Raw genomic sequence first — 27,126 nt, forward strand, 5'->3', positions numbered from 1 at the left:
GTAAAAAAAAAATCTGCACACATTAAAAATGCATCTGTTCAGGTGTTTTTGAATGAAGCTCGTTCTCTTTACAGCAGCGCGACATAAATCTGTTGTTGTTTGTTGTTTGTTGTTATATAGTTTGCCGTTAATGGCCTCTGCTGTGACGGCACCGTGGTTTATTTTATCCCGTCAGTTTCATCATTTTCAACACTTATCTCAACAGATTGAGCCGTTTATGCTGTGGAGTTACAACAGTTAGTAAAATGAACACTTTCAAATCAATCAATCAACAATTATTACAATAAATGTTTGATAATTAAAGCTGTTTTCTATCTTGTTAAGGTACATTTAAAGTAAAACATTAACATAAACTATTATGTGTTATATCTCAGTCTGTCAATATACAGTATAGTGTATTATTAGTGAATTATTACACTTTTACAGTACAGCTATTTTGACTTACAGTATACAGTAGCAGGTTTATTTGTCCTTTCCTGTTGTGCATGTCAAATTATAGTAAATAACTATAATTTGACATCATAATCAAGAAATGATAACGTGCTTTACCAATTATTTTTCCATTTTTTTAATTTTCTAAAATGGTAAATTGAAAAGTTCATGGATAACACTAAAACTGTTACTGTCATATTGTACGATATAATACTATTTTAGCATTAAAAGTGTCATTTCACATAAAGAGCTTCTATATACTGGTGTATTAACCATGACGTAAACATGATAATTACCAATGCTGTTAATTTAGGGCAGTTGTGGCATTAACCGTCCATTTGATCATGATGTAATAGATTCATTAAGCACTGTATTTGTTAGACTGGTCATATTTGTTATGTTTATATTCCCCCAATGTTTTTTGTAATTTATAGGCTGCTGGATTTTGATTGAGTGATTGATTTTCTTCTTATTATTATAATAAGTGTGTAAAGCATATAAACTATAGTCACAGCAGTACTAAGATATACAGAGCAGCCAGTCAGAATAGACTAAAGTGATGTTTTATTCCTCCAAGCCTTCAGACATACAGGCAGCAAACTTAAACAATCATTCTATTCTATCACCATAAGACATTTTATTTGGTGTAAATGTTCTTAATCTGTCACAATGAGGACAACACAGGCTGGACGTCTACTTTTTCCCTTCACGGCTGAATAAAGTATCTATTTGTAAAGTGTTTTTTGACCAACTAAAATAAAATGAAAGTTAAGTGAACAATGCACCCTTCAATCCTTAAATAAATCCATCAAGATGAATAGTAAGGAACGTTGGCAGCAGAGTACACAATGCAGAACGCGCTGCTCCTGATTAAACTTTGCCATCATTTGCATTAATGCTGTGTCGACCCACTGTACGTTTACTTATGTATACACCAGTGAGCCGTGTACATCGCCAGGGAACTCCCCGGAGACCACGCTTCAAAGCAAAGACCACCTCAGCACTTTCTAACAACGTCATGATGAAACTTTATTGATTAGACATGTGCAATAGGACACACACACACACACACACACATATACAAGGTTTTCACAGAACAATTACATCAGTACACATCTAATCCAGAAAGTCACCAAGAGACACTATCTATAATTACTTACCTGGATTTCTTTATTTAGCTCTAGTCATTTTGGGTAATGTGTGTGTGTGTGTGTGTGTGATAGCGACAAATCCACACAGGTGAAGCAACTGATGCATGTTGTGTTTCTTTCCACGGCTCAATTGTGCAGCTTCACTTTCAGATTTAAAAAAAGAAAAAAAGAAAAGCGGTTCCCAGTCAATGAGCTCTGCTCTTCCAGTCCCAGCGTTTTCTCTGTCCCTCGGCTCGTCCCTCGGCTCGTCCCTCGGCTCGTCCCTCGGCTCTTCCCTCGTCCCTCGTCCCTCAGCACTTGCACTCGTGCGCGGTCGTGTGATCAATGCACAGCTACAGCTGGTTGAAGGGGACCAAATCCATTGAACAGTTGATTTGGTTCCATTTTACCAGCTTTAGCAAAGCATTTTAGGGAGAAGAGTCCAGGGTCCAAGAGGTGACGAGGAAGAGGAGGAGGAAGAGGAAGAGGAGGACACAAGTCTGGACGGGGACACCTGAAAGAGACAGAATATGATGGAGGAAGTGATTTAAGAGAAAGAGCTCGCACACACACACACACACACACACAAACGCGCAGACACATTGTGAGCAAACAGTTATTGATTATTGGAGGAGACGTCGCCCTTGAGAGTGTTTCTGATGAGCGGAGGCAAATTATACAAAAAAAGAACATGAGGGAATCAGGGGAACAACGATCACAGAGGGGAGTAAAAGAAGGAATGAAAGTGAAGAAGAAAAGAGAAGAATGTGTTGTAAGAGGGATGAAGGAAAACGATGAATTCATCATCAAACTGCCAATAATGTAAATGAAGGCAGAAAAATGACCTCTCTGACCCCCAGCTCTCCGTGGACCCCCCTCGTGGACTCTCCTCCTCGCCCCTCCCCCACCTCACGTTTCACCTGAGTGCGGTGGTGGCACGAGCCCAGATGATGCCCTCAGCAGTCTTCCTGCTAAGCTGCGCAGCTCTGCTCGTCCTTGTTGCAACTCATTCATTTCCTGCTTCAATTAGCCGGGCTAATCGTTTAATCATTAGGAAATAAACGGTTTAAGTGGAGTTCTGCCCTGCCCCCCTCCTCCCCCCCCAAACACGCCCACAATCCAAGTTATTGATATTTACTGTCTGGGTTATTAATATTTTTTTTTTCACCACAACTGATTCACAATATTAAAAATAATGCAGTTATGGAGGGTGTGTTTCTTTTTAAAGTTGCATCAAAGGTCCAGATCATTGTTGCATCGTCACTAAAATCCCTTGGATTATAACCTATACAACCTCCTAAAAACACTCGTCATCAAAATGAGTCGTGTACTTCTGAAGTTATGCTGCTCACAAACATACAATCACAACCTCCTCGTGACGGTGTTATGAGTAATAACATGGCCCAGTGAATAGAACTTTGCCTGTTTAACTGTAAATATGTTAGTGCTGCGTTAACGGCAGGTTTCCCACAGAGTGAATTTAGTCTGCAGCCGTACGGTGGGTGGGAGGCTTGAGTCCAGAGTCCAGAGTCTCTGTGAGTCCTGCAGCTGATTCTAATGGGAAATCACTCTGAAATAAAATGAAAGAAACTTTTTCTTTCAGAGCTTAGTGTGAACAGACAACTGCGTAAAAGTGTGCGTTCAAGAGAGAATCATCCGTTCATGACGGGGCAAATTAGACGATGTTAAAAACACACACACACAACACTAATATTAAAACAATAGTTGAAAACTGGGTAAAGAGTCGTGAAATACAAAATATGTATCTTAAAAAAGTCCTAAAATAAAGAACTGTGTGTGAGCAGGAGCGCCATAAAAACTATAACTATAAAGAAACACACACACTAACTCTGCACATGGGTGATATGTCCACAGCAGCTAATGTGTATTAGTCCACAGGCTAAAATAGTCCCCATAAAATGCACTATTTCCTCCACAAACCATAAAAAATACATTCCGACGGTGTTAGTGAATGACTGACTCTTAAAAATATTAAACTTTATAGTCTGTGAGTAATTAGAGCTGATTGAGAGACTGTTGGTTTCCTAATTTTCAGCTCTCGTTAACATGAGAGACATACATGACGATAATTGCCGTCTTTGTTGTCTTTGATGTCATAAATAGGTAATTATCTTTATATCTGGAGACAGAGATTTATCAGGGCTGTCAACTCCCTTTTTCCACTTAATAAATACATCAGCGTCGCTGCACATTAATAAGAAAACACGACTGCTCAAATCCTGACAGGACATGTATGTAAGACGGCCCGTTCACTCTTCTCTTTACCCCTCCCTCCCTCCCTCTAGTTTTCTCTCTATGGTGTTTAATAAACTTGTCACCAAGAGACCGGCAAATTGATGAGAGGGATGCATCCTTGAACGAGAAGAAAAGTGGGAGAGAAAAAAAGAAAGTGGTATGGGAAAAAGGTGGGGGAGGAAAGAAGGAGGGAAGTAGCACACGGAGAAGGAATGGATGAACTTGCATGGCCTGGATTCTGTACGTGTCCCAGAGCTGCTGTTGTTCTGCCTCCGCAACATGCAGCACTGCAGTGTGTGTGTGTGTGTGTGTGTGTGGGTGTGTGTGTGTGTGTGTGTCTTCCATGCATATTACCTGCGTGAACAGTCATGTCTATTTGTGACCTTCGAAATGTGAACGTGTCCACACTGCTGTTGTGGACAATGACACATTAGTGTGAGAGTAACAACAAGCAAGGGAGTTAATGTGAGCATATGTATATGCGTGTGTGTGTGTGTGTGTGTACTTGTATGTATATCTCTGTGAGGACCATTGACTTATAAACTAAGAAGTGAGGTCACTTCTTGATCTATCTTAAAAGGGCAGTTTCTGGGTAAAAACCTAGTTAGTGGTTAAACCTGGTTAGTGTCCAGACACTTGAGTTAAGGGTTTAGTGTCTCACTCAGTGACATATTGGCATGTAGACTCACAGAGCTGGGAATCAAACCCTTGACCTTCCATTTGAAGGACAACTTGTTCTTCCATTTTTGTCCACGGTCAGAGTAAAGCAGTAGGACATGCATTATGTCTACGAGTGTCTGCAGTAAGATATCTGTACAAAAAAGTGTGTGTCTGAGTTTCCCGGTTTTTGTTGCCTCGTAAGGACCGGGTATAAACACCACCTTGTGAGGACAAGTAGTCCTCACGTGGACAATAACCAGGTTATGTTAAGGATAGGGTTATAAAAGATACAAAACAATTTCAGATATATAAAGTCAATGCAGAGTCACAGCTGCACAAGCGTGAATATGAACTTCAGACACGTGAAATCCGTTTTAGAGCAGGATTTCCAGTAGCTCAGGAGGGAATCCCTTCACTGCACCGCACTGTGCTCGATTATGGCGTTCTGTGGTCCACACACTCATCAAACACACGACACCCACCTTCACCCGACCACCGCATCTCCACTCAGATCAAACAGAATCATTACACCAGTAGCGTTTTATCGTTAACCCTCACTTCAGACGCCTGCTGAATGCTCCGACAGCTAGCGCTCTTTTAACATTTAACTTTGACGCAGCTCTGTCAAGATCAAACTGCATCGAGTGAAGGTGTTGTGCGTTCTCGACTTTAGCAGTGCAGGGAAGTGGATTGTATGTAGGTCATAGTGCTGCATGTGTGCAGGCTCTTGACTGAGTATGTGCTGCTGCCGCTGTTAGGTGCCCCTCTATCAGGTTGACTGCGCGGCTGGAGATAGGCTGGCTACTTGTCTATTCTGGGACTGTGCTGTCCGCCAAATTCCTGCCCTTATATTGGAGACACGGGGAGGGGCGGAGGACGTATGAGGGTTGGGGACAGCTGGACTCCTCCGGCAGAGAGGGAAAGAGAGAGTCATAGACCCCCGTTGAGACCTGGTCTTTCTGGAGTGATCCAATCACGTCCATATCATGCTCAATTCCAACCTGTCCTCCAACTGAAACGTAACTATGGGTCGTTTTGGCGCTGGTTTTGAAAACGTAGACATAGGTCGTAATTCCTGCACACAACCTATATGTACATGTCACTGGAGGACAGTCTGGTTTTTACTACACTGGTGTGGTATTTATACATATCATGTCATATACAGAAGCCACATAATGACGTGACTTGAGGACGCAAACACAAACCGTCTTCAGAACACATCATAGCTGTGGTTTATCAGAGCCCAGACATTAATTTATTTTGTAGCCATCACCACACTGTTAGGGCCACACTGTTGGCGTAGTGGGTTACCCCTACAAGGGCCAGGTTTGTGACCCAGTTGGAACAAGGGCCTTTCTGCATGGAGTTTGCATGTTCTCCCCATGTGTGCGTGGGCTTTTCCAGGTTCTCTGGTTTCCTCCCACAGTCCAAAAACAGATTTGGGGATTAGGCAAATAAGACACATTGACCGTAGTGTGAGAGTGCATGGTTGTTTGTCTCTATGTGGCCCTGTGATGGTCAGCTACAAAAACACTTTGACATTGGACACATCTGTAGTCACACTAGTTTCAAAGATAGTTTTGTTCTTGTAAATGACGTCAGTGTTTATTTAATAAAGTGTGGGACGCTGGATACGCTCACAGGAGTGAACAGTCGAACGTAACTCTGTTCGTATTCAATGGAATCACTGACGATGGATGTTAATACCAGGTCTGAACAGTCAATGGCAGGAAGGTACATGAGGGTGTGATATGGTCCCCAGGGGACATTTACTGCACAGTGCAGGTGACGTTGCGACAGAGCAGCACCGCCGCACACAGGTGGAATGACACTGTGAAACAAGTCATGACACTGTCACTCTCCCTCGCCATGATATTTTCATTCCAGATGTTTGGCATGACAGCTCGGTCCGGGCTAACACAACCCGCTGTCGCTGCCACTCCCATCACTCACTCAGCCTTTTCACTCACTGACCAGAGCACATGCTCCATGTCTCAGCTCTCTCTGTCTCTCAGTGACTGACTGACTGTCAGCACCGTGGTTCTCCATCTGCCACTTGCAATCGTGAGGAGGCCTGAACACTTTTGAGAGCAACACTTCCTGTCACGTCAACATGCTGCAACCATGGGCCGTAGACAAAAAAGTGGAAGTAGTTCTCTGGTTTGTCAGATGAGGTCAACCTGCAAGTAGCAATATATCAAATGGCCACCAGGGGGTGACTCTGTTGGTTGCAAGACAAACTTCCATTTGATGGAAGTCAACGAGAAAATGAGTGTTCATATTACTTGATTGACAGTATCAGTCAGCCAGTTTCAGGTCTTTGAAATTGTACCACATACATGAGTGACCACCAGTGTGACTGACAGGTGTAATTGTCCAATAGAAACCTGTGTATTTCTGGTTGAAAACCCTCAACATGGCACCAGTCAAGGCTTCATATGGGGAGCTCAGACTCTTATGGGTGACGTCATTTCTGGTTGCTTCTTGGCTGCAACGAGCTCCCATAGAGAAAAAAAAACCCTCTGCTCTTGACAGCAGCTGTGACAAACTAACCATTAAAATCCACTTTAAAACTGCAATCATCGTCTGTATGGCAGCACTGAAATGAAGCAGATTTAGACAAACGCTCCTCATGAAGGGCCTGTGTGCATGTCTAATGAAGATGTTTAGTAATTAGCCTAATGCAAGGCCCACTATAGTAATGAAACAAGTTGACCTGTGGTTGGGCTGTAAACTTTATCTTCTGTGGCTGGCTGTGGTCCTGTTAATTACCCACTGACAGAGGGCAGAGGGAGATGTTGGGTGTATGCATCAAAACGAGTGCAGACATTTAGGGTGGAGCCAACATCCACTGGACTGTGATGAGTACTGCTGAAGTGGTGTAAATTAAAAAGTCAGTCAGAAACCCAGAATGCAACTTCAGGACTGAGACTCTGCGTTTAATGGGCTGGTACCAAGCGCCCCTTGTCGCGAGGTTAGCGCGGTGCTAACGCTGCTGCAGTCCACTGCAGAAACTGCCTCGGACTGGCTCCTCTTCCACCACCCTCCTCCTCCTCCTCTTCCCCCCTGCATTCAGACGTGAGCAGTACCCAACGGCTGACTCAGCGCTACATCCGCACCTGATTGGTTGATCACAGGGGGAGACTGGAATGTAACAGGACCCTTTATCCTCTGCTCAGCCTCTTTCTCACTTCCTTACTCTCCCTAAAGATAAAACACGTCTGTTGGAATAAAAAAAAAAAACACTTCCTGACCTTGTGTGGATGTTCGGCTCAGATGCCGTAGAGAGCAGCGACAGTACAGTACGATACAGCCGTGATCTTTTTCTTTATCACACGACAGGTTGCTCAGGGTTAATGTGGCGGGAGGCGATGATATCTGTGAAGCTAAGTTCTTACCTTTCATAACACGATAATGTCTCCACACATGTATGAACATGAGCGAAAGGCACCGACTTGACCTTGTGTCCGTATTTCATTCAACTTGACCTCTCTCATGGGTGGATTTATTTACAAAACCATGACCAGTTTTTTGCTTATTGCTGTTAAATGACTCTTGACAGGATCTTTAATGTCTCTATAGAATATCATTAGTAGTCTTTATGCGTGTCTACAGTGCTCATACATTGTGATTATTGCAGTGTTTATCTCCCTCTGCTCTTGATTTTACCTCACAATGATTTAATCCTCAAAGCGGTTTTATTCTTTAACCTTTTAATCTAGCGGCAACACCCTTAAGACGATCAATACCTATTTAGATGATATATTTAATTATATCCCCCTGCTCTCCCACACTCTCGTCTCTTTCCCACATTTCTCTGTAAACCACCACAGCATGTAGAGATGCTCTGGCTACAACCTTGCCCAACTGACTTTGTCTTTTCTGTTCTTCTTCCTAATATTAACACGCAAATGTCATAAAGACAAGCTGTAAGTGTCTCTAATGAGCCACTTTATTGAGTCATTTCACCACGTATATATCCACAGTGTATGTGAGCTGGAACAGGGAAGTGAACTGCCTCGTGGTGCTCGTGCACGAGTTGTTGAACCAGCCTTAACTGCCCCTCAGACCTGCCCCCAGCACAGTAACACACCATCAATAGCTGTAATGAGATTAAAATAAAAAATAAATCATGAAAACATTTGCAGTAAAGCAATCTGAGCCAGCACTGCTGCATGTGATTTTATGTGTCGGAAAGTGCTGAGACGTAGCTTCCCCAAAATGAAATGGAAGGCGTGCTTAAGATTCTGAGGACAGCCAGTATAGCGCTAATTATCTGCTCATAAACTCACATAAGGATATAAAAGACGCCAGCCGCTAAGTCCTGCACATGCATCGCTGTCAGTAAACTTCTTGGCAGAGAGGAACAAAGGGAGATCAACGGAGACAGCTCGTAGAGAAAGGAATGATGGGAAAAGCTCAAGTGAAGGGAGATCAAATTAAGAGAATGAACGGCACTGACAAAGTTAAATGAAATAATTCTCTTTTTTTTTTAAAAAAGGAACTCTGTGGAAGATATCAAAGTAGAGAATACGTCATCTCATCTTTAGCTCCATGCAGTGGCTGCCAAACCGCAGCAGGCCCACCTTCTGTCATCACCTTCCTTCCTCCCTCTCTCTACCTACGCAGGCTGATTGTCATTCAGTGCATGGTCTCTCCGCACCCTCAACTCCACCCCCCCACCATCTTTTACCCCAACTCCCTCCATCCTCTACCCTAATGAAACCACTGCTGCCGCCACACTTTGCTATTTTAGCTGTGCATTCATTACAGGCCGCACTAAAGTGAAACAAAAAGGGTTTCGGTGGGGTTCAGTAAGAAAAAAAAGAAAAGAAAAGAGTCCATGCATAAAGATAGCAACAGCTGACATGCTTTCTAATGTGTGCAAGAGAGCGGGGCGAGTGCAAAGCTCACTGAGTGAGAGGCGAGATTAGAATCAGTGGGCAGTTCAGAATTGTGGTGCCCCGTGTGAAGAAAGGCGTATGAGTCAGGACGGGTAAATGTGATTAAAGTGAGTCAACAAAGCGTTCGGGCTGTAAGACAAAGTAAAGTTTACTATGGATGAAGCCTAAACTACAGAAGGGACTCATCATCGATTTCCTTATCAGCTGTTTAGCAGTGAATCATTTGACTCAGGTTAAACACACAGCAGCGTTAGAGAAAGCACTTAGAGACTGCAAACCTCTGCCGAGGCTGAGAAGTGTCACTCACAATACACTCCTGTAACTCACACAGTTACAGAATCTCTCCTGCAGAAAGTTTCAGCAAAACTGTTTTCAGTTATACTGAAGTTATGCTTACACACAGTCAAAGAGACACAAATACAAATAAAAACTAAATGCATAGCTGGTTAAGCTTTGAGTTTTGCAATGTAACTGACATTTACTCTGCTTTTTTGTGATCTGCCACCATTAGCTGCATCACAGATGACCGGATTTTAATGTGACACAGTGTTTAAGATTCATTTAGGTCCAATTTATTTGCAGAAAACGATACAATAATAGTCAAACACTTCCAAGTATCAATATTACACAGCAGAAAGAAAAATATGTCTCTAAAATGTGTTATAACTTATATTACACTGCAAACAGATGCAGCAACAGTTCAGTATATAAAGCTTTTATGTGTATTGACACTTTTGTATCAATACTTTTGCTTGAGTACTTTTCTATGACTGTAATTTTCACAGTTTCCGCTTCACTTCTGGTTTTCTGCTCCCGCACTTTAATTTCAGTCTAATTTTATTCTCAATGCAGTTGTTTTTGGCAGAAGGTAGACGGCAAAGTAAAATTAAAGAAAAAAGTTTTTTGTTTACAGTGCACGTGACAATATACTTCTTGTATCTTATATTTGCATTGTTCCCTCCTCCTTCTCCTGTGACCCTATGGATGGAGCAGAACATCCTGCTACTCTGCTTTCAGTGGCGTTCCCTTAACAAACCACACAAGAATCTCTCTCTTCCCTTACTCTTACTCCCCCACTCCACACACACACACACACACACACACACTCCTGGTCTCAGTGTCTCTCCCTGCCACAGCTCTGATCTGACCTCATGGTGCTTAGAGTGGTGCTCTCAGCCATGTCCAGCCACAGTCTGACCACTGGAGACACATGAAAGGAGCTCAACCCAGACAGGTGGACATACTGAACCACCATAATGCAACACTGAAATGCTCTGCATCAGCTACTGTAGATGATGCACACAACGATCGAGTTAATGCAATAAGGAGTTGTTTCTTTGAAACCACAAATGCTTCTACGTTTGAAGTGTTCAGAATCTAAAAGGGAACGACATGCAGGATTGGCAAGGAAAGGAGTCCGTCTCTTTGGAGATTAGAGGATAACGAAGTGACAATATCGCTGAAAGATTCTGAACTCCCATTTTGAAGCCTTCACGATTCCCATTTGGAATCGGTGACAGGTTGACATCACCTGTAACCAGGCTCCTTTTGGATGATACCATCTGTCTATTACACTGGTGTCCACTCATATACACATTTTCACCTAATGTTCAATTGAAGAAGACCTGGAAGAAATGATTGAGTCCATCACATGCTCGGGAAAACATTTACTGACGTCCTATATATTAGTTCTTTGAGCCTCCAGCAGGGTATGATTTTATATCCCTTTTAACCCTTTTTTTACATACACCCTAAGAGGATAATCTCCCTCTCTCTATTCTCCTCATTTTAAAGACATTATAAAAAATAAAGAGCTCAAACTCCACAGAACACAATTACCAGCCTGATTCTGAAGAGAACTGGAAGGAGGTTTGATTTAATCGAGGTGATGTGCTGATGTCGCTGGATGTGACAGGGAAAAGAAAGGGAAAAAAAGAAAAGGCTCTAAACTTCACTGAGTGAATTTAAAAAAAAAAAGGACACCATAACTACGACAATAGCCAGAGGCCAATACACAACCCACTCATGCGGCTCACTTAAACCTATAGTTTCTCCAGTCGCTCCTGCTGCTGATACAGCACTGCTGCGGCTGTGTAAAGCCCAGTGTTACAGATGGTAATCCGGCTATCATATACTGTAATAGTCTCTGTGCAACAAAATGGAAGCAATTATCTCAAAGCACACAACGATCGGTGGAACAGATCACAACGCATAACTCTTTATGGCCGTGGGAGATTTACTCTCTCTCTGTGTGTGTGTGTGTGTAACTCATGTTCATTACCATCCAAAACTCTTCCTCTCTTCTCCTCTTTTACTTTGTCTAATGATCTTTTGTTCCTTGCCATTTCTCGTTAGCCATTACACACACACACACACACACACACACACTAACATTCTTCTTCTGACGACAGCACTACTGTACCTTTCACTCTTTTGTCCTTTACTTCTTCTTCCAACCCTTCACAGTCTCCCTTTCCTTCTGAGCAATGGATGTGATGACAGAGGAATGTTAACTGGCTCTCTCCTCATCTTAAATATACAAACACCAGGGGCAGGGAATTAATATTCTAACACGTCCAGATAAAGCAAATTATGACAAGCAAAGGTCTGGAGCAGCATAATGTCTAACGACTGTTGTGGTTCAGGGTAATAGATACTGAAATGATCTGTGTCAGTGTCAGTGCCTGAGTGAAATCAAGTACAGTGTATAGTGAAATTATGCTTCATCATATTCATATTCATCGAATGAAAGGGATTCTCAAAAATAATTGTGATCAAAACAAATAAAAACAAAAAGTAAGCAATTAAGATGCACATGATTTGAATCGTAAGCTACAGTAAATTACATTTGCCAAATTAAGTTTTTCTTTTTGTTTACCTTTCTGTGATCGTCAGTCAATTCTTTATTTCAATCTTCTCTAAATTCAGTCGGTCAGTCATGGTAGACAGACTACACAGAAGAATAAGACAAACACTGACAAAAACAGGAAATCCAGGCTGGTTCAAAGTTCAGAGTGAGGAGGACACTGATTTTAAGCTCTATCACCTTAAAGAACTGGATATGTTTAAATGATTGGATGGTACCATGGAATGATTGCCCTGTAATGCAGGTATACGAGGACAAGGACATTTGTCCAATGGCATGTTTCCATCAGTTTGCTACGGTAAAGTCAGGTTTGTGTTTTTTGACTGATGACAGTACCTTCACTTGGTGACGTATGTATGTAGCGTGACGTTGTACCAGTGCGACGACAATGAACAGCAACACTGAACGCGACACAACAACATCCAGCAGCTCGTGTTTTTTTTCTGCTCGGTTTGAGTGATTCTTTCCTGTCGCCCATTCAGCTGATTGTCACGGGTCTAGCGCCACCTGTGTCGTACCGTACCTTTACTCTGGTACCCCAAGAAAAGGGCACAGAAAAATGGAAGTGTTGGATACAGTGGAAACTGTAGCTCGACATCACTGTGCTTGGAAAACCTACCGACAGATGATGATGATGATGATGATGATGTACTGATCAAAATGTGGCAATTATCCGTGATTAATGGAAATCGTCCACCTATTAGTGACCTCTGACATGTGAACTTACAGGACAGGTGGAGTTAGTGGGTGTCAACCTGAGACAGCACTCTGCAGTTTGACTGACAGACTCTCTGGGGACGGACAGTCTCGTTTTACTGGCCGACGTTTGAGCCACGACTTTCTTGCTGCCTCTTTCTGCCTTGCTCGCTGTTTCACTCGTCTTGTTGTATCTCAAACCTCCTGACACTCATGTGCACATGTGCACGCTGCTCTCAATCACCCTCCTCCTCTACTGGACCAAAGGGAGACACGAGGACGAGGCCTCACACGGTCAGAAGACATTTTAGCACAGGCAGATAAACAAAGGAACGCATATGATTGCATGTGCACAGAAATGTGACTGCAAACAAAACCAGAACAACAACTTCATTCATTGGTGCAAAGAGAGTAAAACTGCAACTAATTGCTTCAGTTGAGCTTTGAGCTAAATGCTAACAGGCTAACAATGACGATGCATTATCGTGGCTACTAACATTTGATCATTAGCAGCAAAACTCATTGAAAATGTTAACTTATTGAATCCTTTTGTGGACTGTGGTGATGCTTGAGTTTCAGGAGATCAGGATTCAACATCTGGCGACCATGAAACGTTCACAGCAATTAGAAATATTTTGTTTAAGTAAGAAGTCCCTTTTTTTGATTTGAGCAGTGACAAACTCTTGTTTTAACTCTAAATAACATGACTATAAATAAACGTTGAACTGATTTCTTTACTGCATGTTTACAGTATAAATGGAATTAAGTTACATTCCACTCCTATTTTTTCCCTGATCTGCTAAATAATCAGATCCATGACTGAAAATAGGTTATTACAACTTTATAACCTAAATATGATCTTTAAGGTTGCCATGTCTCTCTTTTCTGCTATAATGCTCAAAGTTTGTTGATTTAATGAAATATTTGAGCAACTTTAAAGGTCCATTGTGTAAAACTTAGGCCACTTCACTACAGCATGTTGCAATTACTGTTGTTTTTAGATCAAACTGGAAAAAAACACACAGTTGTAAAAGTTATATTAGCTACAGTTTTATCATTTACATTCAACTTTATAACAGTATGCTAATTAACGAGCTGATTTTAGAAGGAAGAAGTTAAAAAAAAGTGTACTTTTCAGGTCCATTCTTATAACCAAGTCATGGAAATAATAGTGTGTGTATCTGCTTATGAGAGAAGACAAGTGAAACCTTACTTTATATTTTCCCTGAGATATTTTTTTAAACACTGCAGGTGGAGGCTGCAAGTTAGTGTTAGAGACAAACTACGTATACTTGTGCAGAGAGGGAGGGACGGAGGGACGGAGGGTGAGATGTGTTGAAACAATTAGAGCTTCTTTTGTTTTTTTCTATGGTCAACTGACAATTACTGCGTCGTAACATTACAAATGTTATGACCTTATAAACACAGAGTGCAATTACAATATTAGGATGACTGTAAACCTTGGCAGTAATTATGAGGGTGTCAATGTAAGGAGAGCCCGCGTGTGGACCTGTGTGTGTGTGTGAGTATCAGTGGGGATGTAGAGGAGGAAGATACGGCTCCACCGCCATCACACTGCCCTTGTTCCTTTAATTACTTCCCTCTGCTTCACAGCTTCAGGGAACGCAGCCTCTCTCTCCTGATATCGCACAGCGACGGACAGGCTCTGGTGTCAGCAACATCACTTGATGTACAGAGAACCCTAGTGGGAGCCATTAAATCAGACTCGGGCTAATACAACTGTCTTTTACACCCCACCACCACCATCTACCTCTGCACCATAAACAATAAACAAGTGAAGCTGCCTGTGGCACTGCTCAAACCACATGTGAAGTTTCTTTCTTTTCTGTTTCCTTCCCTGCATCGATTCTTTTTTTTTTTTGGGAGCTCAACATGTTCGCCCTAAAAAAAGCAGAATGATAATAATAATAATAATAATAATAATAATAATAACGATAATAATGATAATGATAATAATAGGAGGAAATGAGGAAAATGAACCACAAAGTGATGTAATCATTTACAAATGCAGATGGTGCCCTACAACTGTTATAATCAATTACACACTGCTGGAATGTGCGCTTCTCCTTTTAGTAATGTGTGGCTTTGGTGTGTGTGTGTGTGTGTGCGGTCACACGCACACACACACACACACATGCATGCACACACACACACATGTACTCAGGCAGACGGGAGGGGGTCGGGCCTTTTGCAGTCTATTGGAGTCTAATTCAAGCAGATGTCTGTTTAATTGATTGAAACAAATTACCTCAGCATTGATCCCTGTCCCAGCGTAGGAACTGATCGGCTTTACTGTGTGTGAGTGTGTGTGAGTGTGTGTGTGTGTGTGTGTGTGTGTGTGTGACCTATTCAGTGGAAAAAGTGACTTAATCGCCCAATGATAAATAGTAATTTGGTTTGTGATCGCGCCGTGTGTTTTCCTAATCGACTCCCGGTTTCCCTTTTGAACTGACGCACAATCATTCTCACATTAAAACACTGCACCAATTAACTGATTGATTTTTTTAAGCCTCATAATTATGAGTAATTCATTAGGTTTCTGAGGCCGTTCCTCACCAAGGCCTTATCTTATTGTGTGTGTGTGAGTGTGTTTTTTGTCCCCTCCCCCTTTCATCTATTATCATCTGTCTTTGGTTTTTTCGCGGGGAGTCATTTGTCTGCCGTGGTTTCTCGGTGACACGTCGGCGGCCGCTGCACATGTTCCACCTCTAATAAGCTCCGTGTCGACTCTTACACGCTTCTGTAATGACCGAGTGCATGAGCAGTCGGCCCGTGTAAACTGTGAAATTACACATTTGCTTCGGCCCGTCGCCGGTGCCACAAATAAAAGCTGCTGCTGCTGCGGCGGCTGCTGCTGCTGCTGCTGCGGCTGCTGCTGCTGCTGCGGCTGCTGCTGCTGCTGTTCAGTGCAGATATATTATATCCGTGTAATGTGTACATATTTGAAAATAGAACATAAACAGCGGGATAAATCAATACAGTGGCTAGAAGTGCTGGCGTCGATGCTAGGTAATGTATTTGTTCTAGTGCGACATGCCCAGTGTTTGTGTGTCTATATATACACACACACATTTCATTTACATTACACCAGTGGAAGTGATGCAATGTGGGTGTGTTTGCTTTTTTTTTTATGTGTGCGCCTATTGTTTGAGGAATGACTTTGGGGGAGGGTTCATGTTTACGTTACCCCAGAGATTCACTTTGGAGACATAAACACAGAAAGTGATATAATAGACTGAGTGTGTGTCCTTGTACCCGGGTGACACACACACACACACACACATTACGTCTCTTTCAACTTCCATTACTCTTTACCTCCATTCTACCCTAAAGATTACTGCCGATACACACTTACTATAAACATGATTAAAAGAGAAACAAAGAAAAAAACCAGACAATAAAGTCTGACACTTAAATCTGGGGAAGGCAACATATTTCTGGCGTTATCGATCGATAATTCCATAATAACCTTTCAGCATAATGTAAATCAACGGGGGGATGCACGTCCTCTTGTCTCTGTTTACAGACGCACAGCTGAATTTGCAGCATCATGGGAGGCTTCGGCCAATCACAGAGCAGTTCAGAGAGAGCGAGAGCGAGAGAGGCAGAGCTCTACGTGGCTGCACGAGCACTGGAAACAACTTCCTTCACTGCAAATAAACCTTAAAAAACAGTCGGAAAATAAATGCAAGAAACTTTGAGTCAATTTAAAAAGGAGATTTAGAGAAAGGTCAAAGGTTGCGTATGAAATAAGCAGATATTTATGTATAATATTTGTATTTAAAAAATCGTGGCGTTGAGACTCGACATTCAACTGCTCTTCTAGCAATGTCGCGTACTGCAGCTTTAATACGAAAAGCTAAACACAGTCAAACTGCAACAGCCTGTACTTTCTATTACTACACACACTGCATTTCTATGTTTGTCTTTATTATGTCATTATTATTATAATAATAATAATAATGATATTATTATTATTGTTGTTGTTGTTATTATTATTATAATTATAAATGTTATTGTTATTATTATTATTGTTAAGATGAATTTAAACTGAATCTTTTTACATTTTGTATCTAATTAATCTTTTCCATATGTGATCATCACAACAAATGTGTACATGTTTTCACCACAGCATGAGGCTTCACAACTGATAATAATAATAATAATAATAATAATAATAACATAACGAATGGAAGAAGAAGAGGGGGGAGAAGCAGAAGAAGAAGAAATGCTTCTAAATGAGTAATTCTATTTAAGTTGAGGAACAAAATGGATTGTCTTGTTGTCAAAATGCATCATTTATAAAATGCTGTTTACTAGTTTTACTGCTTGTGGAACAAATCCCGGTGTGAATGACGTGTTTTTGATGACTGAACGGAGGCAAAAACAAGTCGTCAAACTTACAAACGTCTGCCTGTCACAGAGCAGCAGCCGCTGCAAAGCCAAAGATGAAAGTGCATTTTCTGCAAATGAAGTTTGTTTTTTATGTTGTTTTGTTGTCGCACAAAGCTCTTTTTTGGCTGTTCAAACATTTTTTTACTCTCGCTGCTAATCTTGCTTTGATTGTCCACTTCCTCTCTGACTGAAGTTTCAAACACTTGGTCTTATCTGTACTGTACAGAGGAGGAAATGCACGGCGCTGCATCCCCACATTAATAATAGCAGAATGTGTTGTGACAATGTACACAGTGCACATGTGTTTTCCTACATCTGTCTGTTTCAGTGTGAGCGGTGTGAGCAATTCATTATCTTTGATGAGATGCCACACACACACACACACACACACACACACACGTACATAATATTAATGATTGATATGGTGCCATAAACAGCCATAGCGTGCAGTGATCGTGTGAGGACAGAAGAATGTGTGTGTTCGACAGCTTTTCCCAAACAGGAAAGAGGACGTTTGACAACCTCTCACTCTCCTGAACCAAAGTCCATAGAGTAAATCAACGCTTTTAAGCTGCTGCTCTTTTCAAACACAACACAACAGCAGTGGACCAACAACTCCCGTTTGCTGTGATGTAAAGTCGTTGATTTTCTCCACGGACTTTGGTGCAGCGAGTGTGCGGTTAACAGTGACACAAACAAAACGTTTCAGGCATAGACTTAAGCCAGCGTAGATTATTCTTTTCAGTGAGAGGCAGCGTCCACGCATTCAGCACATGTGTCAGCACCTCATGTGAAATATGAACTGTACCTTACACGTTGAGTCAGTGGTGAATCAAAGGTCATGTGACCCCCGCTGTACATTTCTGCATTAAACTCACACGTCGCTACAGTCAATGTTCCACATCACTGGTCTGTATGTAACTATCGCTAATCCCTCACTGGGCCCATGGATTACTAGCTTTGCCTTTGCCCTTGTGCAGACCTCCCAGATGGGGGGGGGGGGGGAGGAGTCAGTCAACCAGTCAGTCCGTGAAGGAAAGCAGGGATGGAGGGGTCAGGGGAAGCCCTGAGATGAAGCACGAGCTCTCGCGGTGTGCACTGTGTGTGTGTGTGTGTGTGTGTGTGTGTGTGACTGTCTCTTGCAGAATGAGGTAAAGTGTTGCCGTCGCTTTACTTTTAGTGCCCGCCCCCGCTCCACCTCACTCGGTCGTCCGGCTTTGGCTGTCTCAGCACGGTGCCGCAGTCAGCATTGTTGCATATTTAATGTCCTGATGAGAGCTTCCACCTGCTGACACAGGCAAAGTGACAGAACAATACCCCCCCACCCCCCCACCAGCCCCAATATACACACTCACACATACAGGGTATGGTATATGGCACACACTCACACACACACACACAGTCATCATCAATCCAGTCTCTCTCTGCCTCATCTCACACACACACACTCGCGATCCCACTTCAGTCTACACCCCCCCCCCCCACAAACCACCTCTCTCTCACTCTCAGCACCGTGCCCTTCTAGCTTTGAATTCCTCCACAGTACATCGACCTTTCCTTCTGGCTCTTACAAATCACAGCAATAAATCCATCCCAACATATAAACACACACACACACACAGACACACACGTGTACTCACTCACACTTTTATGTTTGGAGGGGTCGGGGAGTGGCCGCGCGCTCCCAGGTGGAGTGTTCTCCGTGCACCCGGTTCATCTCGACCGGCCTCCTCGTCTGCAGCTGCTCAAAAACCTCTGGTACTGATGGTTAATTAGATTTGGAACAACACTGACTGCACGTATTACTGTAATGTTTAACAATTCTGCTCGGCACCAAGCACTTCGTCTTGTTTATGGTTCCCATTTAACATTTTTTGTTCTCTCTCTCTCTCTGTCCTCATTCGGCGAGATTGACAGGAGATGTAATCCAGCTGCAGGTTCCTGTCGGCTCCCACGCCGTCAAACACACACACACACACACACACACACACCTGATCGGGGCTGAACGTTACAACACTGAAAGTGGCCCAAATAAACCTAAACAGGGACAGGTAAACCCTAACTAGGTCACATACACATATTTATATACAAAGTAGGGCAAAATGCATACAACTACGCGCTCGCGTAATTGTTATACCAGCTCCCAAACCACAGCTGGATTAGTCACTGCTCAAGCGTACACGTGTAAACGTAGCAAATGTAATCAAGCAAATAATCCCACGACTGTCGAATACAAGGAGAAACTGACACCTCAGCAGAACCCACTCATGTCACCTGAAACTGTCACTTTCACACAGAACCCTTGATTCCATTTACTTTGTGTTACCTAAAGTTTCCCAAACACCAGTGGGTCCCAAAACCCAGATCCAGGCCCTGAGACGATTACCCTGAATCCAGTCCAGATTAGTCGCGTTACATTTTAGCCAGAATTGTCCCCACGTGACGTCTCAGGTGATTAAGACAACGAGGCAATTTACACCAACACAGAAAACATTAGAATGGGATTATTATCACATAAAAACTGTTTTTTTGTCAGTGTGTGTGTTTTTTAATACAGAACGCCCTTTTTTGAGTGCATTGACTTCTTTTAAAAAAAAATTTAAATTTTAAATTTTAATTTCTTGTTATGTTCTAATCAGATTATCTTCCTTTGGTCCCTCGTCTCTGTCCCCTTTATTCTGGCGACAAGAACACAGAAAAGTAACACGTTTGTCCACAAACTTTTGTTTGCGCGACATTAAAAACTTCCCCGTGGTAAATACGAAGCATTCCGGTGCAGGCAGAACACGCGGCTCTGTGGGTCAGACTGCGTGACCACAGGCAGGCGTCTGAGTCCAGTCGTTCAGTCCAGAGGGTCCTACATCCACGTCTCTGCCTCTTCCTCCATCCGTCTGACCATGCTATCCATTAGCAGGCATTTAATCACTGCACCATTTACTGGAAACTGCTATCTATCTGTCTGTGGCCTGTGTGTGTGTGTGTGTGTGAATTTGTGTAGCATGTGTTTTTTTTGGATAATAATCAAAAAAAACAACAAAGGTAATTAAAAGAAAGTGAAAATGGCTTGTGAAAGCAGTAGCGTGTGAGAATACACAAACACGTTTTCTACAAATCAACTGAAAAAGAACAGAGTGAAAGCGATATCCAAAAAATCTATCACGGCCCGAGTGGAAACTGCTGACTGCATGAAGACATGCGGTATGAAGACATGCGGCTGCACCTACACGTTCCTATAGAGTGTGCGTCTCTCTGCGGCACCAAGCTCACTGGACTCGACGCGATGCAACATAAACATTACATGGGACTATAAAACACACACACACACACACATGAAATGTTTGACTTTCACATTCAGGTGCGACGCTGTTATCTTTCCCAACCTGGGATACATACTTCTTTACATTCCATAGTTGCTCTTGTTCATATGGGCATATAAAGAAGTATGTCCCCCAAGCCGGCCACTGTCCTTGGTGGCGCATCAGGCCCCCCCACCTCCTCCTCCTCTTCCTCCTCCTCCTTCCCCCAAAATTCACCCAACATTCAATGGAGAGGTAAAATAAAAAATGTTGAATCAGGTTCCAAAGACCAGTGAATGAACACAACCTCGCTCTGATCCTCACCAGCGTCAGGGCCTCGTTGACATCAGTGACTTAGACATTAAATAATTAACTTCACACAAAAACAAATAATCAGCAATAATAATAATAAAAAAAAGATTTGAATGAATGAACGAATGAATGAATGAAAGGCCTGTTTTTGCTCATTTTTCCCGCTGCTTTAAAAACAAACTCTGTGCACTTCTGCACTGAAACTGAATAAGAACATTTTCTCAAAGTGGCAAAAACACGGTGGGGTCGTGTTTTTAGAAGAAGAAGAAGAAGAAGAAGAAGAAGCACTTTTAAAAGTCATATTTCACTTATGACGTCAAAACAAACGCCCACATTTAAGAACACATGACACAAAAGAAAATGACAGTACTGGAGCGTAACCTGAGCGTCTGCTGAACCATGTGTCCGCTCTCTGACACACACTGTACATTATCACACTCACACACACAGACACACACACACCAGCGTTCACCTTGAGTGTCACGCTTTAGAGGTTCAGCTGCAGCGGTGCTGTGTGTGTGTGTGTGTGTGTGTGTGTGTGTGTGTGTGTGTGTGTGTGTGTGTGTGCTGTGGATGAAGGGGAAACGAGGGAGATGTTGCACTTACCTACACGGGCAGATGTTGCCTCCAGATTCCCCCTCTTTTTGCTCTAACTCCTCCTTCTCCTCACCCTCCTCCCCCGCTTCAGCTGGGCCGATGCACCAAAGAGAGAGGCAGTAAAGCGAGAGAGAGCAGAGAAGAAAAAAGGAGACTGTGGAGAAGAAGTGCTTTGCTCTCTCTCTCTCTCTCTCTCTCTCTCTCTTCTCTCAGTCTGTGTCCCAGGTGCTGCCTCTGCAGTCTCTCTCTCTCTCTCTCTCTAACATCCTCTCCTCACTCTGATCCTCTCTCTCTCTCTCCCTCTTCTTCATTCCTTCCTCTCTGTCTTCCTCACACTAAAAACTTTTAGTCCAGCACCAGCCACTGGTCCCACTCACATCCTTTCTTCCTCTTTTTCCTCCTCTCTCTGTCTCTCTCTCTCCCTCTCTCTGTCTCTCTCCCTCCCTCTCTCTTGCCCTCTTTTCCTCACACACTCTCTGTCCCATGCAGCTCATGGACGACCATGCGTTGCCGTCTTCTTCCTCCTGACTGCCCTCTCTCCTTTATATAGTATGTGCTCTTATTGTCTCTCGCTCTCTCTCTCTCTCTCTTCCTATTAGACACCACACACACACACACACACACTCTCCTCCCTCACCCTCCGACTCTATCTGTCCATCACACTCTACAGTAGTGAGTCTGCTCCACGACGAGCAGACGCTCGTGATGATGAGGTTGAATGACACGAGGGCAGGTTTGAGTGTGTGTGTGTGTGTGTGTGTGTGTCAGTGTGTAAGTGTGTGTCAGTGTACACAGTGTGACTGTGCCCTTGTTGCTTGAGTGAACCCCATTCATCTGCCCCCCCAGCACCACTGCACCCTCCCCCCCATTAGCCTCAGTCCCCTGATCCACCAGCCACACCATCCACCATCACCACACACACACACACACACACACACTGACACACACTTACACGCCTTCCTCTGCTGTCTCCCCCCTCCCCTCCCCCACCCTCGCAGAGATCAATACCAATTTATAGGCAAATGCACAAAGGCTGAGTCGTGCTTTTAATGAATTGAACCATTGCTAACGTCAGGCATCTAATGAAGGCTCTGAGGAGGCATTGAGAACGTGGATGAGCTTCAGACTTCAGCCAGAGTTCTAAACACGACTCATCCTGGGAGCTTCTCCCGTGAACACGCGTCGTACACGCGTCACGATTTTAACCCGTCTCAGTGTCCACACGTGTCCCTCGGCGGTAAATGGCACACAGTGGCAAAGTCACGCCGCTGTAACATGAAAATGTGTTGATCACTGTTAATAATCATGGTCATGGCTATTCAGTGTGAAAGTGGGGTCAGAGGTCAGACAATGTCAGTGTGTGTGTGTATACTTGTTACATGTGGCCTCTTTAGGACCTTTTCTGGCATAAGCACTGAACAAAACCTGGTCCTAATGAGGCGACACCTCATTTCTGAGGACCTGCTTAAGTTTAGGAATAAGATTTGAATTGTGGTTATAGGTGAAGGTCATAGAATGTCTTTGTTTAGTTTGTCTAAATGAATGGAAGTCAGCGTGAGTCCTTAAAAGGACAGCAGCACAAACCTGTGTGTGTGTGAGTGTTTGTGCAAACAGCTGTTTCTGTGACACAACCGGGTTTCCCCTTTAAATATTTGATAGGACCAATGTGAGGTCACTTATGATACAAGGTATGAAGTGAGACACAAAGCTGACGCGTTCACGCTTGACGACCCAGCATGCACTGCTCCCACAGGCATGGCCAATTAACTGCAGTATCAGGAAGTCTTCTCCGACCTTTCACCTTGAACGACACGTGAATCTAATCAAATATCCATGAAAGCTCAAGCTGACAAAGCGCAATCTCTCCCGCTATTAATAATGCTGGATTTATATTTGTACTCAGTGTGTAAAAGATGTGTTTTTCTATAGGTGTCTGCCTCCACAGTGGAGAGGGGAAGTGCAGTAGATGTTGCAGCTTCTCGTGTTTTCCTGCATATCACTGACTGGATCAACTGAACCTGCTAAACCAACGTGAATATGTCATCAGCCCATTTGTGTGTTCCTACCACTGTGTACCCAGTGCCACGGGGGCTGCGCACATCAGCCCTGCACGCCCAGTAATTAAACTAAAAGTCTCTTCCATAAATCACACTCGTCTTCTCCCCCCCCTCTCTCTCTCTCTCTTTCTTTCATTCCTCCTCTCTTTTCTCTCCAAGCGATGGAATGAAGGTTTTGTAAATCACCAGCAGGGGCTGGTAAATGAGGCGGGTTTGGCACATGTGCGCACACACACACACGCACACACACACACACACACACACACACACAGACAGACACACACCAGCCCAGCACCACATATATAGACACATTTCAAAGATCCACTCTGGCCTCGATATGCCACCATCATCACAATATTTCCAAGCAGGAATTAAAACTCTCAGGAGGGAAATATAGACAAGTGCTGTAGATGGCAAGATAAGGGCAGGATGTAATGTACACCCGCACTGGGCTGTGAGACAGAGCTTTGCAGGAAATGGGCGGAATTTGCTTTTATCAAGGCTGCTATGATCTCTGTAATCCTTACAATAGAGTGTGTGGAAACTCCAAAGACATTTTTCATCCCAATAAACCGGTCGGAAACAGAAAACAATATAAATCCTCTCGTAAACCTCATTCCTGTCTGTTCTGCTCTCAGCATTCGTAGTTAAACTGGACCCACTGGTCGACTGCGTGCTCGGCACAAAGACAGACGGACAGCTGCGCGTCTTCTATAACCGCTGCGACCATGCAGGCTGTCTCCTATAGGGCAGGGCTGGGACACCCAACACCTCACCACCTCCAGCTATTCACCACGGAGGCTGTCAAAGCTCCGGATGCTTGACAGACAGCTGACCACGGCTGATCTCCCTGGTATCTGCTAACCGGGTAAATTTAGCCTGGACAGGAGGGAGAGGGAAACGGAGACAGGGATGGAAGCACATGCGGGACTCTTTTAGAACCTCGCTTCCACTTTAAACCTCTCCTCCCTCTCGGCGTCTCCAGAGAGTAACACATGTGTGTCCTGGCTAAAGATAGAGCTGAGGCCCCAGTGGGATGCCCACACGGACCCTGAGCTTAACACTGGGGCACATTAGAACATGCTCGTGAAGCGTTTCTACTGATGAAGCTCACCTGTCCTGCATTCAAATATAGAACAGGGAGCAGGGCTGCACTGGTGCAACACTGTGAGCTCATACACCAGAGACGCAGTCTGCTTTAAAAAGAAAACGCTCATAAAATGTCCACAAATTTCACTCGAGTGAAGCCTCTGAAGTCACCACTCAGGTCTCAAGGACAGATTTTATGGTCTGGCTGGTTTGTGTTTTTACACATTGGTTCAATTGTAATGACACCAATTTGGAAGCTAAATGTTCGCCTTACAATTAACTGTGGTGTTCCTCAAGGCTCAATTTTTAGGTCCTTCACTTTTTAACCTTGACATGCTGCCAAAATAAACATACATCGACAACTACACATCAGTGCGGTTTAGGTGCTTATGAATAAATTCAGCAAGCAAATGTCAGTTTCTTATGTATGATATGATATCAGCGTCGTTGAAGAAGCTCATTAGAAAACATTCCAGAGCCTCAAAGACAACTCCTGACCTTTTAACCCTAATGTGCGGAGATGGTTCTCAGTCACCGTGTGTGAGACACAATAATGCATTTGCTCTTGAATTCTTTTTTTTTAAAAAGCCGTTAAAAGAGGATTCCCAGCTTCTTTGGCTCATACTCTCATACGCTGTTATGTAAAGGAACAGATGAGTAAAACCTCCAAACTGTAAAGTGTGTGTGCGCGTGAAGACAAAGCCTACTGACAACCACACACACACACACACACACACACACACACACGCTCACAAATGTACAACATAAAGAACAATTATTTTACAAAACACAGAGAAATACACATACTTTCACACTCACCGTGGTAAAGGTGATCCAGTGAAGGATGGTGGCCCATGCAGAGTGAAGCGGCGCTGCAGGCAGACTCTCTCCTCCCTGGGAGCTGAATCAGCGATGGAGAGTTTAAGGATGCAAAGAGGAAAAGAGGAGGAGGAGGAGGAGGAGGAGAGGAGGAGGAGGAGTGAAAAGAGAGGAGGGAAATGAAGAGGGTCAGAGAACTGACAGAGCTTTCTCACTCTGTTGGTGGATAAGGTAAGAAAAGAAGAGAACAAAAAATATAGGACCCGTTACAGGTAAAGAAGAGAGAGAGAAAAAAGCATTGAGGTTTGTTTAAGAGGCTTGAGTTTGAAGTGATGACTGGGCAATGAAATGCATCAGTCGCCAGCAGCTGCCCGTCTCTCCACATCACACCAGGCCATGTAAAGTTAGGAGGAGGACAGCTGAGCGCGCTGCCAGAGAAGGAGATGGAGTGAGATAGTGAGTGCTGACAGAGCTGAAGGACAAATCAGGAGGAGGGACGCGGGGAGGGAGGGAGAGAGGGCGGGGGGGAGGGTCTGAGGGAGTGAAAGAGTGAGTCGGGATAGACGACGGGTGAGGGAAACATTAAAAAAAATAGTGTTGATTTAAAGAGTCAAATCAGAAAGGGGAGAAAGAGAGGGGGAAGGGGGGAGAAAAAATGGGAGCTGCGGGGGAAAATATAAGAGAATGGAAAGGAAAGTGTGATGGAGGCAATAAAAAAAAGTGAAAATGGGATAAAGCACGGTGGGAGGTGTGAAAAAGTTTGGGTAGTCCATTTTAGACTCGAAGCAAAAATGGATTAAAAAACAGAAAAAAAGCAAGTGGTGTAATAAGAAGCACCACCACTCGTACAAATAAGAATAAAAATAATAATAATTCAATTGGAAAGAAAGTGAAATTTAAGAAACAACATGAGAAAGCGAACATAAAAACATGACAGTATGAACATATTAAAAAACTCCACTCAATCTCTTACTTTTTTCAGCGTTTTTCTCCGTATTCCACTTTCTCCATATCGGTGAACACACAGTTCCTCCAGAGATGAACATGAACGTTTGAGTCAGAAAAAACTAAAGCTTTAGCAATTAGACATGAAATTGTTGGCATAAAATAAAAAAAAAGTCTGCTGACACAGCTTCAGGCTCAGCGTCAGTTTATTAGATTATGATGATTTTTCTTTTTTTTTTTTTCCTGACTGACAAAAGGAGACGAGAGCAAGTTCAAATGAGACAACTGGGGGGGAGGACACACGCGCTGGAGGTTCAGCGGGATCAGAGGAAACCCCCACCATCCCAGGGTTTTTATACCAAGGTAAGAACCACAGCCACACGCCCTCCCAGCAGCCGCACGCACGGCCATGCTCCACGGCCTTATTTAGTGAAGCATGGCAAAAAATAGCCTCCCGAGTGCTGCTGGGGGTGTCTGGCTTAAAGTGGGAGGAAGAGGGCGGGGACGACAGCGAGGTGAGGCAGAGGGGAATCAGAGAGGGTGTCGGTGATGCAGTCACTTTTAATCACCCGCTGCTGTTCGACTACTCTGGCCTGTGCTCGATTTATCCTTCTCATGTTTGCACCATTTGCATTTCCTCATTTGACAGAT

General features: G+C 43.4%; 1 long non-coding RNA gene across 1 annotated transcript; it reads right to left on the bottom strand.

The window, feature by feature from the left end:
- Positions 1-979: 979 nt before the first annotated feature.
- Positions 980-26,784, bottom strand: LOC131468001 (uncharacterized). The gene is made up of 3 exons (XR_009241661.1): positions 26,504-26,784; positions 25,531-25,612; positions 980-2,076 (listed from the first exon to the last, which is right to left on the bottom strand). It is a non-coding gene; the product is annotated as an uncharacterized LOC131468001 (long non-coding RNA).
- Between the last annotated feature and the right edge of the window lie 342 nt (positions 26,785-27,126).

The sequence above is a fragment of the Solea solea genome, chromosome 11, assembly GCF_958295425.1.
Source record: "Solea solea chromosome 11, fSolSol10.1, whole genome shotgun sequence".
Lineage (NCBI taxonomy): Eukaryota > Metazoa > Chordata > Actinopteri > Pleuronectiformes > Soleidae > Solea > Solea solea.